Source organism: Acomys minous (genome assembly GCF_964271855.1).
Source record: "Acomys minous genome assembly, chromosome: 5".
NCBI lineage: Eukaryota > Metazoa > Chordata > Mammalia > Rodentia > Muridae > Acomys > Acomys minous.
Genome location: NC_140494.1, coordinates 104366821 through 104384867, shown reverse-complemented (window position 1 = coordinate 104384867; position 18047 = coordinate 104366821). Strand labels below are relative to the sequence as shown.

The following is an 18047-nucleotide window of genomic DNA, read 5'->3' as shown; positions in this document are numbered from 1 at the left end:
TCTCTGTATAGGTAAAGCAGTTTAGCGAAGTGAAGAGAGCTGTCCAAGTAACTAAAATGCCTAGGCCTAAACTTAGGTCCAAGTCAAAGTGTGAGATTTTTGTCATTTTTATGCATGTATAATTTTTAAATTAAATGGCTCTCAGGAGCATCTTTGCATATTATTTCAACTAAATTAAGGGCATTTAGTGCCTGCTATGTATTGAAAACACTTTCAGGACTCACACTCATATTAATTTACATCTTCTAAATATTCCACAAGTTTCCCTGGTTAGAAGACAACTGGGTTTGAATGAAATCTTTTGTTTGTTTGATTGGTTTTGGTTTTTGGTTTTTCCGTAAAGGGTTTCTCTGTGTGTAGACTTGGCTGGTCTGGACTCACTCTGTACACCAGGCTGGTCTCTAACCCACAGAGATCCTCCTGCCCCTGCCTCCTAAGTGCTGAGATTAAAGGCGTGTGCACCTCAGCTCACCGATAAATTTATTTATTTATTTTTATGTACATGAGTATATGAGTGTCTGTCTGCATGTATGTATGTGCACCACATGCATGCCTGGTGCCCCACAGGAAGAGGGCAACAGTTTCCTGGGACTGGACTTAGAGATGGCTGTGAACAGATATATGGGCGCTGGGAAGTGAACCCAGGTCCCCTGCAAGAACAGCCAGTGCTTTCAACTACAGAGCCGTCTCTCCAGCCCCTTGAGTGATATTTGCTTTTGGATGACCATAGGAGAGATGATCAGAAGAAGCTTCCAGTGGGCAGATATTGGGTACCAGTTGTGGTTTGGGAGTGCTTTCTGGGGAGGCGAGCGGCTCAGGATAGAAAGTGGGAAGTGCCTCACCAAGGGAGAATCCCTTTGCCCTAGTTTGATTTCTGTTGCTCTGATAAAACACTGCCCCCCAAAAACACTTGGCGAGGGGCAGGAGGTGTGGGGGAAGAAGGGGTTATTTCAGTTTATATTTCCAGGCAGCAGTCTATCACTGAGGTAAGTCGGGCAGAACTCTAGGCAGGAGGCTGGTGCAGAAACTGTGGAGGAAGGCTTGCTCACTCACTCACTCACTCCCAGCTAGCTTTTTTACACAACCCAGGACCACCTGTCCTAGGGCCCTTAGTGAGCTGTGGCTACGCACATAAATCATCAATTGAGACAGCTCCTTACAGACAAGGCTATAGGCCAACTTGACTGAGGCAATTCTTCAACCAGGATTCCCCTTTCCCAGTGGCTATAAGTTGTGTCAAATTGACCATAAAAGCTAAGTAGTAGATCCTTCAAGATGGGGCGGGGGGAGCTGCAGAGCCTTTCTTTAAAAAAAGAAAGAAAGGAAGAAAGAAAGAGAAAAGGAGAGCCAGGTGTGGTGGCACACGCCTAAGGCAGAGGCAAGTAGATCGCTGTGAGTTTGAGGCCAGCCTGGTCTACAAAGTGAGTCCAAGGCAGCCAACGCTACACAGAGAAACCTTGTCTTGGGGAAAAAAAAAAAAAGGAAAGAAGGAAAAGAAAGAAAGAAAGAAATAAGAAAAGGAAACACTACCTTTTTATTTACTTTTTGGTCTGTCTTTGTGCATGTACCATGGCATATATGTGGAGTCAAGTCCCAGGGACTAAACTCAGTCTGTCGGGCTTGGCCACTGGCGCCTTTACCCACTGAGCCACTCCACAGCCTCTGCAAATTCTTTCCATCAGAGCCATCCAGTTCTGGAAGGCCAAAGAAAGCAGAATGAATTTGAAGCACACTGGCCAGCCTGGCATGGCTGAGCTGTTAGTACGTGAACACTGTGGGTGACCCAGTTGCTCAGAGTGGAGTGGTGCCCAGGCCCCTGGCAACACAGCAGGCTATTGTGGTCCTGTGGTGGGAGGGTGAGGGCCTGAACCCTGGGTGACAGGGCAGCATTGCCTTAAGAGGCAATATAGTGCTGAGCCTGCTGGGTGACCAAGGGGACTGCAGGGACCCCGAGGAAGAGGAGAGAGGAGAGCTACGGATCCCTGTTCTAAGCAGGAAAAGAATGCTCCAAAGTTCTGCCCCGTGGCCTAGCTCCCAGCGTAGCTCATGCTAAGAGTGTCCGGTTAGCTGGGTGGTGATGGCGGATGCCTTTAATCCCAGCACTTGAGAGGGAGAGGCAGGCAGATCGCTGTGAGTTCCAGGCCAACAGTCAAAGCTACACAGAGAAACCCTGTCTCAAAAAACCAAAAAACCAAAAAAAAACCAAAAACAGTGTCCAGTTATTCGGACAATGTCACCATAGCCTGCTCATGGCCCAGTGTTCAGTTTCCTTTTGACCCTAGTTTCACATGGCCCACAGTGGCCCTGTTCATGATTCAAACTGAAATAGCGGCCTGTTTTGCATGCCTGCTCACTGTGCATTTCGGTTCTTGTTTCTGTGAAAAGGATCTGTTAGGAAAGGAGCATCAAATGTCAGGTTCCGGTCTGGTATTCCCCACACTCACCTTCAACCTCAAAGCCTGACTTCTGTTCCAGTCCATGCCAGGACGCACTCCCTGCGTGCTAAGCAGCTCTGACTCACAAGGAGCTGCTTGACTGGTGATGTCACGGTGCTGTGAGATCACAGCTTTCCCCTTCCATGGCCTGGTTAAAAACGAAATCCCTAGTCCCACACAGCCCGTCCTCACTTAAATGTGCCTATTAAAGACGGGAGACCAAGTCAGGCATGGTGGCGCACACCTTTAATCCCAGCGTGCTCGGAGGCAGAGGCAGGTGGATTGTTGTGAGTCTGAGGCCAGCCTGGTCTAAAAAGCGAGTCCAGAACAGCCAAGGCTAGATGGGAGACCAAATGGAGCTGTCTTGGACTCACTTTGTAGACCAGGCTGGCCTCAAACTCACAGAGATTCACCTGTCTATGCCTCCCACAATGGTGGGATCACAGGCAAGCGCCACCATGCCCAGCTGACTAATTTGTTTGCTTGTTTGTTTGAGAATTTTCTTTTCTTTTCTTTTTTTCGTTCTTCTTTAAAACTTTTAATACAAGGTTTATAGATGAAAATGGTACTTGGGTTTTTTTAAATTTGCATTTCTTTTGTTACCACTGAAGTAGAACTCCCCTCTCTCCCCAGCCCCCCCCCCCCAGTCTTTTAGCACAATATGTTTCCTCTTTTGTGAACTATTTGAGTTCATTTTTTTAAAGTGGGTTCTTTTTTTTTTTTTTTTTGGTTTTTTTGGTTTTTTTCGAGACAGGGTTTCTCTGTATAGCCTTGGCTTTCCTAGACTCACTTTGTAGATCAGGCTGGCCTCGAACTCACAGCAATCCATCTGCCTCTGCTTCCCGAGTGCTGGGATTAAAGGTGTGTGCCACCACCGCCCGGCTAAAGTGGAGTTCTTGATATATGATATACTATAAATCTGACCAGGTTCTCTGGGGTCTGTATCTTCCTCACACACCTGACTTAGCTAACATGGCTCTGCTGTTCAGGGCATGGAAAGCAGCTTTCTGGTTAAAGTGGGCCCTTGTGGTCTTAATAGCTAGGTAACCGGACGGAGCTCTTAGAGAAAAGAGAGGGAATAAAGAGGGTCAGGGTAAACCATCCACTCCTGAAAGACATCAGTGCTCTGAGCGGCACCAATAGCTAAGACACTTGACAAATGGAGTCCTTTCAAGCTTTTATAAATCTGCAAGTTGGGCAACTGGTGTGAATTCGAGGCTAGCATGCCTACAAAATGAGACTGTCTCAAAATGAAAAAGGGGTGCGTCCTGGGAACAAACTCATGCTCCCAGTCTTAGACATGTCCACTGAGCCTTCTCAACTCCCCCAAGAACCATGCTTTTAAAGTTTCTAATACCATGAGAAAATGCTGGTGTGTGTGTGTGTGTGTGTGTGTGTGTGTGTGTGTGTGTGTTTTCTTGGTTTTTTGTTTGTTTGTCTTTGTTTTGTTTTTTGAGACAAGGTTTCTTATAGCCTTGGCTGTCCTGGACTCACTCTGTAGACCAGGCTGGCCTCCAATTCACAGTGATCCGCCTGCCTCTGTCTCCCTAGTGCTGGGGTAAAGGCGTGCGCCACTTGGTTTTTTGTTGTTGTTGTTGTTGTTGTTTGTTTGTTTTTTTGTTTTGGGGGCATCACTTTATTTATACCTTTGCCAGGCCTGCAACTCACAGAGATCCACCTGCCTCTATCTTCAAGGGTACATGCCACCCCACCCACTGAAAAAATGTTTTATAAAAAGATTTTTAAAACTATGCATATGTGAGGAGGTATGCACATATGTGCCTAGGTGTTTGTGGATGCCAGAAGAAGGTACCAGAAGGAGCAATAATCACTGCTGCTCATGAACCATCCCTGGGGGGCTTTGAGCTGAACCCTGTCCTCTGGAAGAATAGCAAGCCCTCCTAACCACTCTGCCATCCTCCCAGGCCAAGAGGATGCTTTCAAACAATGTTTTTGTTTGTTTGTTTGTTTGTTTGTTTTTGGTTTTTCAAGACAGGGTTTCTCTGTGTTAGCCTTGGCTGTCCTGGACTCACTGTGTAGACCAGGCTGGTCTCAAACTCACACCCAATCCGCCTGCCTCTGCCTCCTGGGTGCTGGGATTAAAGGTGTGCGCCACCATGCCCGGTGCTTTCAACAATGTTAAGCAAAACCAAACAAGCAAACAAAAAACCCACAAAACATATATACCAAGCTCACATCAAAAAAGAACAGAAAAAGAAGTTAGTTGAGCCTGATCTGTTGTTCATTTGTCTGGTTTTGAGACAGGCTTTCATTCTGTAGCCCAGGCTGGTTTGGGGTTCATTATGTAGCCTAGGCTATCCTTAAGCTCTTGGGAACCCTCCTCCTACAGACTGCCACGTATTGGATTACAGGCATGCACCACTGAATCATGGCTGGATGGCAAGAACAGTTCATCATGCCCTGGCAGGGTTCATTTTTTTTTTTTTGTTTTTTTTGTTTTTTTGTTTTTTCGAGACAGGGTTTCTCTGTGTAGCCTTGGCTGTCCTGGACTCACTTTGTAGACCAGGATGACCTCGAACTCACAGCGATCCGCCTGCCTCTGCCAGGGTTCATTTTTATTGTTCAACATTATTATTTTAATTTTACAAAGAAATTGGGGGAGAGATTCGAGACAGGGTCTCTCTGTGTAACAGATCTGGATGTCTTGGAACTCTCTTTGTAGACCAGGCTGGCCTCGAACTCACCGTGACTCGCCTGCCTCTGCCTCCCAGGCACTGGGATTAAAGGCGTGTGCCACTATGACTGGCTTCAGAAAGTGTTACATCGGAGGGGGGATTACAATTTCAAAGGGCGAGTCCATGAGCATTACCATAGGGAGCATGCGCAATCCATGATCATCACCGTGGGGAGCATGGGAGGGGGGGAGAGAGGAAGGGAGGGAGAGAGAGAGAGAGAGAGAGAGAGAGAGAGAGAGAGAGAAGAGGGAGGAGAGATGGGGGCAGGAGAGGGAGAGAGGAGACTGGGTCTGGAGTGACACACCTCCTCCAAAATGGCCACACCTCCTACTCCTTCCCAAAACAGTTCCACTAACTAGGGACCAAGTATTTGACTATATAAGAGCCAATGGGGGTCATTCTCCTTCAAATCACCACATTCATACTACAATTTTAAAGTTAATGTTTTAGCTGGGTGTGATGGCGCATGCCTTTAATCCCAGCACTCGGGAGGCAGAGGCGGGCAGATCTCTGTGAGTTCAAGGCCAGCCTAGATGACAAAGTGAGTCCAGGACAGCCAAGGCTACACAGAGAAACCCTGTCTGGAAACAACCCCCCACTACCACCAAAAAAAAGTTAAATCTTGGGCTAACAGTTAAACTTGGCATTCTCTGGCAACAAGGCCTTGTACTCTGCGCTGGGTTGCTGTGTCCTTAGGTCTCCTATGAACATTTGCCTGTAGTGCCATGGACAGTCAGCCGCAGGCCATTCACGCTGTGACTAGGAACGAGAAAGACTCCAGAGACAATAAAAACAAGCTCACTGTTGACCTCAGCAAACTTCCAGCAGCAGTTTACGAATGACACAAAACGTTCCACCATCCTGGGTGCTTCCCAGTACTCACCAGGAACCACTGTGCTCAAGTCCGGTGAGGGAGAAGGTCAGCAAACCCCAAACACGCTGGAGGACTGTACCATGACAAGCAGGAACCAGTGCAGAAGGAATCGTTCAGGACGGGAGAAGACTATCATGGGGACCGGTTTAGATCTAATGGAGGCAACAGTGAGGAGAGGTTGGCCTAAGGAAAGCCTCCAAAGGGGGGGATCCTATAGAAGTTAAAGATAGGTAAGGGTTAATGGCAAATCATGGTTAGAATCCTGAGCAGACTAAAAAGCACGGCCAACATAAAGGTATTACATAGATTTCCTTAAAAACCAACCAACCAAACAAACAAACAAAAAACCCACAAGCAAAAGCCTTTGTTCAGTATTTAGTGAGTTTGAGGAAATAAAAGGATGCTGCTAATTCTAGGAGGGACCTAATGGCAGGGAGCTGGTCCAGCCAGCACAGGACTGGAGTTCAGACCTAGCACCCACATAAATGCCAGGCAGTAGAGACTACTGAAAAAGTAACTCACTGCCAAACGCTGGCTTCCACACGCACCCACGTGCATAAACACGCACACATTCACCCACAGAACACACAGACCTATGCTCACAACAGTTATGTCACACAGCTGGGTTGGGCTGGTTTGCCACACTGAAAGGGAACCGGGCACCTGCCCCTGCCAGACAGGTGGCCTACCACTGAGTAGCATCCCAGCCTGGGTTTGGCTTCTATCGGCCCCTCAGCTCCCTGAAGGGATTTGGGTAAGAGTGTTAACATCTGTATTTTCCCTTATAGGAAAAGGTTTTTTGTTTTGTTTTGTTTTAACCCAAATCTGTAAGAAACTATAGAGAAATAGAGGAATAAAGAAGCATTGTTATAGAAAAATGTAAACAGATACAAGAATAAATGCAATCCAATTATGGCCTGACATGTGCCTGTTACTAGAGGGACAAAAGCAAAAATGCTAACCTTAACATACTAAATATTCAGAACATTTTTCTTCCGTCAATTTTTGTTTGTTTTATTTTCAAGACAGGGTCTCTCTGTGTAGCCCTGGCTGTCCTGGACTCACTTTGTAGACCGGGCTAGCCTCGAACTCACAGCGATCCGCCTGCCTCTGCCTCCCGAGTGCTGGGATTAAAGGCGTGTGCCACTGCCGCCCGGCTCAATCTCTGCTTTTTCACAGGAAATCCAGAGATATTTTTCCTTCTCACTGACAGCAGTTGACTTGCTAAGAACATATTCAACAGTTCCGTCAAGTCTGGCAGTAGAGGACAACTTCACAGAGGCCCAGTCGCTTGGTGAAGCTTGCTCTCTCTGTCCGGCTTTGCTTTAGAAACTGATGTTATTTTTACAAATCCAGATTTTTTGGGGGACACTTTCTGATTTCACACTGTGTTTTACATCACTCTTCTCATCCCCTCTCTTTCCATTTGCTTTGCAGGAGTGTTGCAAAGTGTGTAACATACAGCCAAGGCTCATTGTTAAAGCCAGTAAACGCTGAGTAGGATACAGTGTGCCGTGTAACAGCCCTGGCTGTTCTAGAACTCTCTTTGAAGACCAGGCTGGCCTTGACCTCACAGAGATCCACCTGCCTCTGCCTCCTGAGTGCTGGGATTAAAGGCGTGTGCCACCATGCCTGCCTGAAATGACCAGTTTAAGCTCTTCCTTTGCATCTGAAGCTGGTCCTTTGGGTCACCACTCATTGAATTTATATAAGGTAGACTACACAATCACATGCCAATAGCATCAGGTAGAGCTAGGACCACAGTGGATCTGAAAGGAGGGGAGTCTGTTAGTCTGTCAAGACATTGCAGTCTTTTTGTTTTGCTTTGCACTGTTGGACTTCTCACATGCCGGACAAATGCTTTGCCACTGAGCCTCTTCCCTGGATCTTGTTCTTCCAAGACAGTGCCTCGCTATGTAGCCCAGGTTAGCCTCAAGCTTGTAAGCCTCCAAAGACCTGGGCTTACTGGCACGGATCAGCATGTCAGTTGGCTCTGAGCAGATGCAGCAACCGCCAGGAAAGGGCACGGTGAGTATTAGAAGTTAAAGGGGAGGGGGCCGAAGAGATGGCTCAGGAGTTAAGAGTACTTGTGGTAGACGGAGTTCAGTGGCCAGCAGCAGGTCAAGTGGCAATAACTCCAGCCCCAAGGGGTCTGATGCCTCTGGCTTCCACAGGCAGCTATACTCACACACACATCCTCACATGCGCACGTGCACACACACACACACACACACACACACACACACTTAAAAATAATGGAGTTACAAAATAAATACATCTTTTAAAAATATTAAAAATAATGGAATTACATCTTTACGAAGAGGGAAATGAAACTGGAGAGTGTGAGCAAGTTTTAGGACCCTCAGAAAGGAGGCAGTGTGCCAGGGCAGTGAGGCTTCTTTTTGTGCGCAAGCAAGCCATGGATGGGGAAGTTGAAAGCAGTGGTGGCATTGAGAGATGGCCAGCCTTAGGAACAAGAGTGACATCTCATCTGTGCTTGCTTGAGTCACTCTCTATCATCTCTAGGACACAAGTGGGACTTTCTCCTCTGAGATAACCACTCTCCTTGTTTCTGGAGGCTGGGGCTGAGTGCAGCCTGCCTGCGTTTGGCTGCAGTGTGGAGGGAGCATATTAACCCAGTGGGAAGAACCTAGGTCCGTTGATGAGGTGTCTGCAGGGGTCATGCCCGTCGGTGGCCACGATCCGGCTCCCTGCATGGCTCTGTCTTGTCTATGCTTTCAGTTTGGATCCTTGAACAGGCCAGGCTTGACTGCAAGCTGGAATGTTGGGGCACATGTCCTCCCAGCCAATTGAGCCTGCCTTCATGCCTGTAACCCAAGGCTGGGCAGTTCATACTTTTGACCACCAAGTTGCCAAAGCTTCCTTTGTTTCCTGCGGGGATGGCTTCTCCGCTTCCAGGTTCATCTGATGCAGCCGTTAAATAAGTGAACGCCTGTCACATAGCGGACTCTTGTGTCACTGGGTAGACGATGTCAGTCTGCCCACGCACCACTTCAGTAACTCTCTAATACACCACTAGACTTTGGGGAAGGGTGTGGGCTTGGGGTGTAGCTTATCGGCCAGGCATGTGCTTAGTGTATAAGGTTGATACCAAGCACCAAAAAAAAAAAAGGGAAGGTGGGTTACAACACTTGCAGTATGTGTGTGTGAATGGGTGTCCGGTGTGTAGTGTCCAGACGTGCATCTGCAGTGGCATAGAAACAGTTCTAGACGGGAACTTGAAACTCTAAATCTTTGCTCCCCATAGATTCATTTGAGCCTGGATTTGATGGTAGCTCTGAAGAATATTCCTGAATTTGACCCCTTTCTGGTCTTTCTCCTCCCCTACTACTGGGAAATTAACTTGCGTTCTCCTGCACATCAGGCAAGTGCCCCACCACTGAGCTGCATCCCCCACCTCCCTCATTGGTTTTTTTGTTTGGTTGTTTGGTTGGTTTTTGTTGTTGTTGTTTTTTGGTTTGTTTTTTTTTTTAGGTTTTTAAGACAGGGTTTCTCTGTGTAACAGCCCTGGCTGTCCTAGATTTGCTTTGTAGACCAGGCTGGCCTCGAACTCACAGCGCTCTGCCTGCCTCTGCCTCCCGAGTGCTGGGATTAAAGGCGTGCACCACCATGCCCGGCTTTGATAGTTCACCCTTAACATCCAAGCACATCATCTATCTATATACCTCTCTCTCTTATCTATCCATCTATCAACACGTCATCTATCTACCCACCTATCACCTATATATGTCATCTATCTATCATCTATATATGTCATCTATCTATCATCTATCTCTCCATCTATCAATCATCTGTTTCACATAGCAATCATTTATCTATCACCTGTCCATCTATCTATTGAGATAGGATCCTTGTCTGGCCTGGATCTCACTGTGTAACCAGGCTGGCCTCATAGAGAGCCCCACGCCTGCTGGATGTTGGTGGTACACTTGGGAGGCAGGCGGATCTCTGTGAGTTCGGGGCCAGCCTGGTCTACCAAGTGAGTCCAGGACAGCCAAGGCTACACAGAGAAGCCCTGTCTCAAGAGAGGTTGGGGGGAGACCTGTGCCACTGCACCCCACGTGCTGGGATGCCAGGCATTGCAGCACCATGCCGGTCCTACACATTTTTGTTTGTTTGTTTGCTTTGCTCTCTTGGTAGTGGTGGCAGGCTTGGAATCCAGAACTTCCTGGTTGTTAGTAAAGACCCCGCCACTGGTCAGTCTCAGTCTCAGACCCAAGCGCACTGTTCCTAAGTATGACAGTCTCTTACACAATCACCAGGCGACTGTAAATACAGTCATCCCTTTAAGTCATCTCTTTTAAAGTAGTTTATATATATATAAAAAAAATCATTGCAGGCCAGGAGGTGGTGGTGCACACCAGTAACCCCGGCACTTGGGGAGGCAGAGGAGGAACTCTGAGTTGAGGCCAGTCTGGTCTACAAAGGAAGTTCCAGGACAGCCAGGGAGACACAGAAAAACCCTGTCTTGGGGGAAAAAGAAAATCATTGCAATTTTACCAAAACAGCGCCCCTCCCCCACCATACAGGTAATGTGCTGACAGTGTAGAAGATTTGAGGGGGATTCCTTACCTCGTAACAAAACCCACGCATTAAGCCTTAGAACCACAAAAGAACCCCTCCCATCTTTGTAGGTTTTCTCACGGCCCAGGATCCCGTTCAGGTTCACATTTTACACACCTGTGGTTTGTAGTATTTGAACATAGCTACGGAAGAGCTGTTTCCCAGAATCCCCTCCCCTGAACTGTTTCAGGTGAGCGTTGGCCAGAAAAGGAATTTTCGTCAGATCAGGAAGACAGAAATGAGGCAGCAGTTCTCTGAAGGTCGTGGTTACTGTAGTGAGTCTAGACAGTGCGCTTGCACTTGCTTTGCCCCGGCTATTGTCAGAAACGCTTCCGGTAAACTGGGCGGTGGTGGCGCGCGCCTTTAAATCCCAGCCCTCGGGAGGCAGAGGCAGGCGGATCGCTGTGAGTCCACAAAGGCTGGTCCACAAAGTGAGTCCAGGACAGCCATGGCTACACAGAGAAACCCTGTCTCGAAAAACCAAAAAACCAAAAAAAAAAAAAACAACCCCCAAAACAAAACTCTTCCGGGTTGCTGCCTCTGTTGCTTACCAGACCCCAGACTCAGCACTAAGCGCCCAGTGCAGCTGCTTTCCCATCGCAGTCCTCCCTTCGGAGTCGTGTTTGCTTCTTTCTGACCCTCTGTCTCCTAGCCTTGCCCTTCGCTTCCTCAGCTCCTTTCCTCAAATTGTGTAAGGTATTATCTCATGGGGGCCTGCCTTTAATCCCAGCACTCAGGGGACAGAGGCAAATGATCACGGGGAATTCCAGGCCAGGGTGCTCTACACAGTGAGTTCCAGGACAGTCAGGACTATATAGAAAAGCCCAATCGGGCATAGAGGGGAGCCAGGTAATGGTAGCACACAAGATTAATCCTAGCAATTGGGAAGCAGAGGAAAGTGGATCTATGCGAGTTCAAGACCAGCCTGGTCTAACAGAGCCAGTTTCAGGACAGCTAGGGCTATACAGAGAAGCCCTTTCTCGAAAAACCAAAACAGGCTGGGCATGGGTGGCACACACCTTGAGTCCTAGCGCTCGGGAGGCAGAGGCAGGTGGATCGCTGTGAGTTCGAGACCAGGCTGGTTTACAAAGCAAGTCCAGGACAGTCAAGGCTACACAGAGAAACTCTAACCCGAAAAACGGGAAAAGAAAGAAAGAAAGAAAGAAAGAAAGAAAGAAAGAAAGAAAGAAAGAAAGAAAGAAAGAAAGAAAGACTGCCAAGCGTGGTGGTTCACGCATTTAATCCCAGCACTCAGGAGGCAGAGGCAGGCGGATCACTGAGTTCGAGGCCAGCCTGGTCTACAAAATGAGTCCAAGACAGCCAAGGCCACACAGAGAAACCCTGTCTCAAAACAAGAAAAGAAAAACCAAAACAGAAATTACCTCATGGTGAGTTTATTTGACCTTTCAGAGGCTCTGCTTCCCTAACAATATACTTACTGGTTCTGCCTGTGGTTGTGCACACGGACAGTTTTTTGTTTGTATTTGTTTTTGAGATAGCATCAACCCAGGATGACCTTGAACATGCTATGGCCCCGAGGATGACCCTGAGCTTCTGATCTTCTGCCTCTACCACTCAATATGTTGAGATAAAGAGTGATGATGGTTCTGCTCTCAACCATGGTGACTAGTGATAAATGTCCATCTATCCTTCATTTCCCCTTGGGTACCTCACTTAGATCCTTTGGGTAAGTATTCAGGAGTGGCATTGCTAGGGTACCTGGAAGTTCAACTGTTAGCATTCTGAGTAACTTCCTTGCTCCGTTCCTCAGGGGCTGCGCCAGTTTTTACTCCTGGCAGCACAAAGGATCCCTCTTTCCCTGCATGCCTGTCTCTCTCTATATATTGCTGTTGTTATTTGAGACCAGCTCTGGCTGGTCTGGAACCCACTATGTAGACCAGGCTCACCTCAAACTAATAGAGCTCTGCCCGTCTCTGTCTCTTGAGCCCTGTATTTAAGGGTGCCAGCCACTGTGACAGGCTGTCCTTTTATCAGTGTGTGGTTTTATCAGAGCATAAAGGCTCTGTTGCTGGTTTACTGCCTCCTTCTGCTGGCCTAGCCTAGTCTAGAAGCTTCTAGCCACCATACAATCTAACCTAGGCCTAGAATGTTTTCAGCCTCTGAGACTTACTGCTGAATAAGCTCACCCTTTCTTGTTCTTGTTCTTTCTGAGCTCTAGGCTGGCTGGTTCAGTTCAGCTGTTCTGGTTCAAACTCTTCTCCCAGCTGACTTATTTAATCTGGCTTCTCTCTCAGCCCAGAATTGCTCTGCTTGGCCTCAAACTAACTCAGCAGTCTGCTCTAATCTTCTGGCTTCTTCTCATTTTCTGGCTCATTCTATCTTCACCTGCGTTCTCTCTCTGCAATCCACCTCTCTATTACTGTCCTGGTAAAAACTGCCTCCTCATTCTGAAAAATTGCTTCTCAAGAAGCTTCCCTTTCCTCTCTCTTCCCCTGAGAGCTGGGAATATCCTAGTCTGTCAAATCTTCTCTGATTCGTCACCTTTTCTGCTATTCAATTAGACATCACTTTCAAACATGGGTGCTTCCTTCTACAAACTATCTTGACCTTTCTTTGGGATTAAAGGCCTGTACCACCACGCCTGGACCTAAACTTTTCTTTTCTTTTTATTTTTTATTTTTTGGGTTTTTCGAGACAGGGTCTCTCTGTGTTAGCCACTAAACTTTTCTTTACCTGATACTTGCTCAATACCAGGCTGGCCTTGAATTCAGATCTGCTTGCCTCTGTCTCCTGGATTAAAGACGTGTTTGTCTTCCAGCCTAGAAAATTGTTGGATGTCTTCCCTCCCTCTCCCTCTCCCTCCCTCCCCCCCTCTCTGTGTGTGTGTATGTGTGTAGCTTTGGCTGTCTTGGACTCGCTTTGTAGAACAGTTGGCCTCAAGCTCACAGATATCCACCTGCCTCTGCCTCCCACGCGCTGGGATTAAAGAATGTGACATTTTGTCAGCTGGATCACATGGGTCCTAGAAGCTCTTTGGATGTGTTCTCTTGCCAAAACAGCCATATTCTGAATTACCATTCCTCTACAAGGGTTTTTTTTTGTTTTGTTTTGCTTTGCTTTGTTTTTTTGTTTTTGTTTTTCGTTTTTGAGACAGGGTTTCTCTCTGTAGCATTGGCTGTCCTGGTACTTGCTTTGTATGTAGGCCAAGCTGACCTCAAGCTCACAATGGTTTGCCTACCTCTGCCTTCTGAGCACTGGGATTAAACGCATGATTTCTGTGAGTTCAAGGCCAGCCTGGTCTACAGAGAAAGTTTCAGGACAGCTAGGTCTGTTACACAGAAAAACCCTGTCTTGAAAAACAAAACAGAACAAAAAAAGCATGTGCCACCATATCTAGCCAGCTGAGGCATTTTAAGGTGAATGGAACTGATGATGTAGTTCATGGTAGGGCTTTCCTTGAATGTACGAGGCTGGCCAAGGAGGGGACCGCACTTAGCATAAGAAAAGCCCTACACTGAGCTACACTGGTCCCATTCAGGCATTTTGCCATCTTTGGGCATCTAAGAAAGCGCCTGGGTGGGGGTTATTTTTTGATATGCAAAGATATAAAGAGGTTTTAAAAAGTGACCAGGCCTTTAATAGTTGTTCATGCATACTTTAGTGTCTGATCTGACATCCTTTTGGTTGCCAGGTAAAATCTTTGGAATGGATTCTTTCCAGACCACTCTCTTCCAACAGTCCCAACGCTAAGAATGTCATCACTCGGCATCCAAGATCCATAGCAGAGGTCTCCCTGCTTGGTTGATGTTTCCCACAAGGCATTTGGGAAGGGCTTTGCTCTGTGGCTTCCTTTTGTGCTGTAGTCTGCATCCCTGGGCCATGGCTGCCGTTCAGCTCAGAATAGATGGTTCCTCTTCAGGGTGAGAACTGTAGGCTTTGAGAACACCTCTCACCCCTGAAATGTCAATGGATGGAAACTTGGGGAAACTGAGTGAGAAGGGAGCCCCCAAAGGTGTTAGAGTTGATAAGAGGAAAAGAAATATCAGATTTCACTGAACTTATGAATATGGGCACTGTTTTACAAATGCCTTCAATATTTTACATTCGTGTGTGTGTGTGTGTGTGTGTGTGTGTATGTGTGTGTGTGTGTGTGTTCCCCTCCTCAGCCTCATACACACAAGGAAAACCCTACACTGAGCTACTATCACTGGTCCCATTCAGACATTTTGACATCTTTGGGCATCTAAGAAAGGGTCAAAGTGGGAGTTATTTCTTTGATAGGCAAAGTAACAAGTATAGAGTCAGGCCTCCCTTCACCTCAAAATGCCTCTTCTTTACCTGAGTCAGGGTGCCAGCCAGCTAGGCAGTACCCCTATCCAGGCAAAAAAACATAGAAATTATCCAACCTAGCTTGTCCTGATTGGCTGGGCTACTCTCGGCTTTGCGTAGAAACCTTCATAGGCACACACCATCACACCTGTCACCCGCATCTGACCACCCACTTGTCTTTGCCGTGTGCCCCTGTGTGGTATGTGGAACGTCCTGCCTCATGCCTCCAGGACCTAAAGATGATCTTTTTGTTTTTCCTGGGCCTTTCTTGTCTCCTCCTTGGCTGCACCCGGTTGATTATCTTATCAAAGAAAACAAAACAGTGCACCAAGTGGAGGTTCTGAGGCTAAGGTGCTTGCTTGCTTGTTTGGTTCCCTGGGTCTGTTACTATACCCAAAGATAGGAGGCCAAGAGGTCCGAACTCACAACATGGTGGAACAATGCTGGAGTGGACGGACTCTCCGTGGCGTCAGCTCGATGCCTATTTTGCCAGGGTTCATTCCTCACACAAGGTCCTCAGAAATGCACTGGAGATAACACTAGAGTTTCTTTGAATCATACTAGCCCATACTAACCTCTAACTATGTAGCCCAGGCTGGCCTCCAACTCACTGCAATCCTCTTATCTCAGCCTCCCCAGCTCTAGGGTCACAGGCTGAGAGTCACTGTGGCCACCATGAGCTCCTGACCCCCTGCCTTCACTTCCTGAAGCCTGGGATTATAGACAGCTGCCATTTCACACCCTATACGTGGTGCTGGAGAAAGTTCACAAGGTTTTCTTCCTGCCCTGGCCCAACACCAGCGTTTATATGTGCATGTTGTGTATGTGTGCACTTGTGTGCGCGAAAGCACATGTGTGCATATATGTGTGGTGGGCACAGTATGTGTCAGACGTCTTTCTCAATTGCTCTCCCTTATGTTTTGATTCCAGGTCTCTCAGCGGAAGCTGGACTGGCTGGCTGGCCTCGGAGATGCTCTGCTCTCTGCCTCCCTCTTGCTGGGATCACAGAAGCACACCATCACACCTAGGTCATGTCGTGCTGGGAGAGAACCCAGAGTTCTGAGCATGCTAGACAAGCACCCAACAAACTGAGCTACACCCCCAGCCCTATATCAGCATCTCTTCCCCCACCCCCTCCCACCCTCCCACCCCCCCCACCCCTCCCCACTCCCTGCTCTTTGACCAGGGTCTCTCTATGTAGCCCTGGCTGCCCTGGAACTCTGACCAGGCTGCCTCTGCCTCCAGAGTGCAGGGATTAAATGTGTGCTACCATACCCAGCCCTACCAACAGTTTTGGTTTTTTGGTTTGTTTGTTAGTTTTTAGGTTTTTTTTCAAGACACGGTTTCTCTGTGTAACCTGAATAAGCTTTCTGGTGGCTAATTCTTTGAAGGTAAGGGCATGAGTGGAAAATTCAGTTGTCAAAACGGACTCCCTGAATTAATTCAGTGGGAATCTTGGGGTATCAAAGGGCAAATCTTATATGTCCAGAACAATAATCCAGAAGAAACTTTTTTTTCTTCATAAAGTAGCCTGCCTCTGGTATCTTATTACAGCCATAGGAACTGAATGAAAGCAGTAAATATCTGGGTAAACAGAATACACTTCCCAGCTGGTTTTTTCAGGCTAGAAAAGGCCAAGTGGAAGCTATCGGAACAGTCTACACATTAAAATAGTGAATAATAACCATAGCGCATTTCTGGAAGAGCTGAAGAGAATCAGGAAGGGCCCCGATTCGCACAGTTTGTTTGCCTACCACCAGACTGTGGAGCTCAAAAGGACAGGGATTTTTAAAAATCCGGTGACTGTAACGGCATGAGCTGTTTTCAAAAGCAGATCAACACTCCCATGGGGCGTGGCTTCCTCCTGAGCTGGTAAATACTTCACCCTGTACCTGTTGTAAACCTGGGCTACATAAGCCACCTCGTGCCACATTCCAGTCTTGCAGCGCTGCCTCCGGCGACTGCCACAGAACTGCTGTGAGCCCGGCAGCTTCTGTGGTAATCTAGCCCTCTAGGACCTTTTATCTCAACTAGAGGCATCCTGGCAGTGGCGCCTGACTCCCTAGCGACTGCTTTGTCAATACTGCTAGCTCTTCCCAGAGGACTCAGTGGAAGCTCCGTATCTCTTGTGACTCAGCCACAAAAGGAATGTGTCAACAATGCCCCTTCTTTTCACAATGGAGGGTGGAGGCTTCCACAGCTGTGGATACCTGGGCTCAGGGCTGTGCAACCCTGGAGCCTGGAAGTTCTGGAATTCCTTGTCTTTTTATTTTCATGTTTAAAAAAAAAACATAACAACTTATATGTGTGTGTGTGTGTGTGTGTGTGTGTGTATCATGTTGTATGTATGTATGTACATTAGTGTTGTACTGTTGTATGTATATTAGTGTATGTGACCCTCCAGCATGCCTGGCATCTAAGGCATCCAGAAGAGGGCGTCAGAACCTCTGAAGTTGTAGTGACAGACAGTTGTGAGCCACCATGTAGTTGCTTGGAACTGAACCCCAGTCTTCTGTAAGAACAGTCAGTGCTCTTAAACACAGAGCCAGCTCTCCGGCCCTATTCTTTTTTTGTTGTTGTTGTTTTTCGAGACAGGGTCTTTCTGTGTAGTCTTGGCTATCCTGGACTTGCTTTGTAGACCAGGCTGGCCTTGAACTCACAGTGATCCTCCTGCCTCTGCCTCCCCAGTGCCGGGATTACAGGCATGCACCACTACGACTGGCCCCCGTTCTTACTTTCTTTCTTTTCTTTTTTTTTTTTTTTTTTTTTTTGGTTTTTCAAGACAGGGTTTCTCTGTGTAGCCTTGGCCATCCTGGACTCACTTTGTAGACCAGGCTGGCCTCGAACTCACAGCGATCCACCTGCCTCTGCCTCCCGAGTGCTGGGATTAAAGGCGTGCGCCACCACTGCCCGGCTCATTCTTACTTTCTTAAGGATGTGATTGTTCCAAAACCTGACTTTTTTCAAAGTGCCATGCACCATACAAATACTTTCTCTAATTTTCTGAGACAGGGTCTCACCGTGTAGACCTTGCAGGCCAGGAACTTGCTAAGAGGACCCGGTTGTACCTCACAGAGACCTCCTGCCTCTGCTGGGCTCAAAGGCCTGTGCCACCACATCCAGCCCACGGGAATGTCGTCAACAGGCCCACTGTGAGGACCCAGCCTT

General features: G+C 47.6%; 1 protein-coding gene across 1 annotated transcript in view; it reads right to left on the bottom strand.

Annotated features, from left to right (window-relative positions):
* Nucleotides 1-6216, bottom strand: part of DDX6 (DEAD-box helicase 6) — a 72098-nt gene extending 65882 nt beyond the window's left edge. The window contains exon 1 of the mRNA XM_084783373.1: nucleotides 6015-6216. The gene's annotated coding sequence lies outside the window, so the exon portion shown is untranslated. The remainder of the gene's footprint in view (nucleotides 1-6014) is intronic.
* Between the last annotated feature and the right edge of the window lie 11831 nt (nucleotides 6217-18047).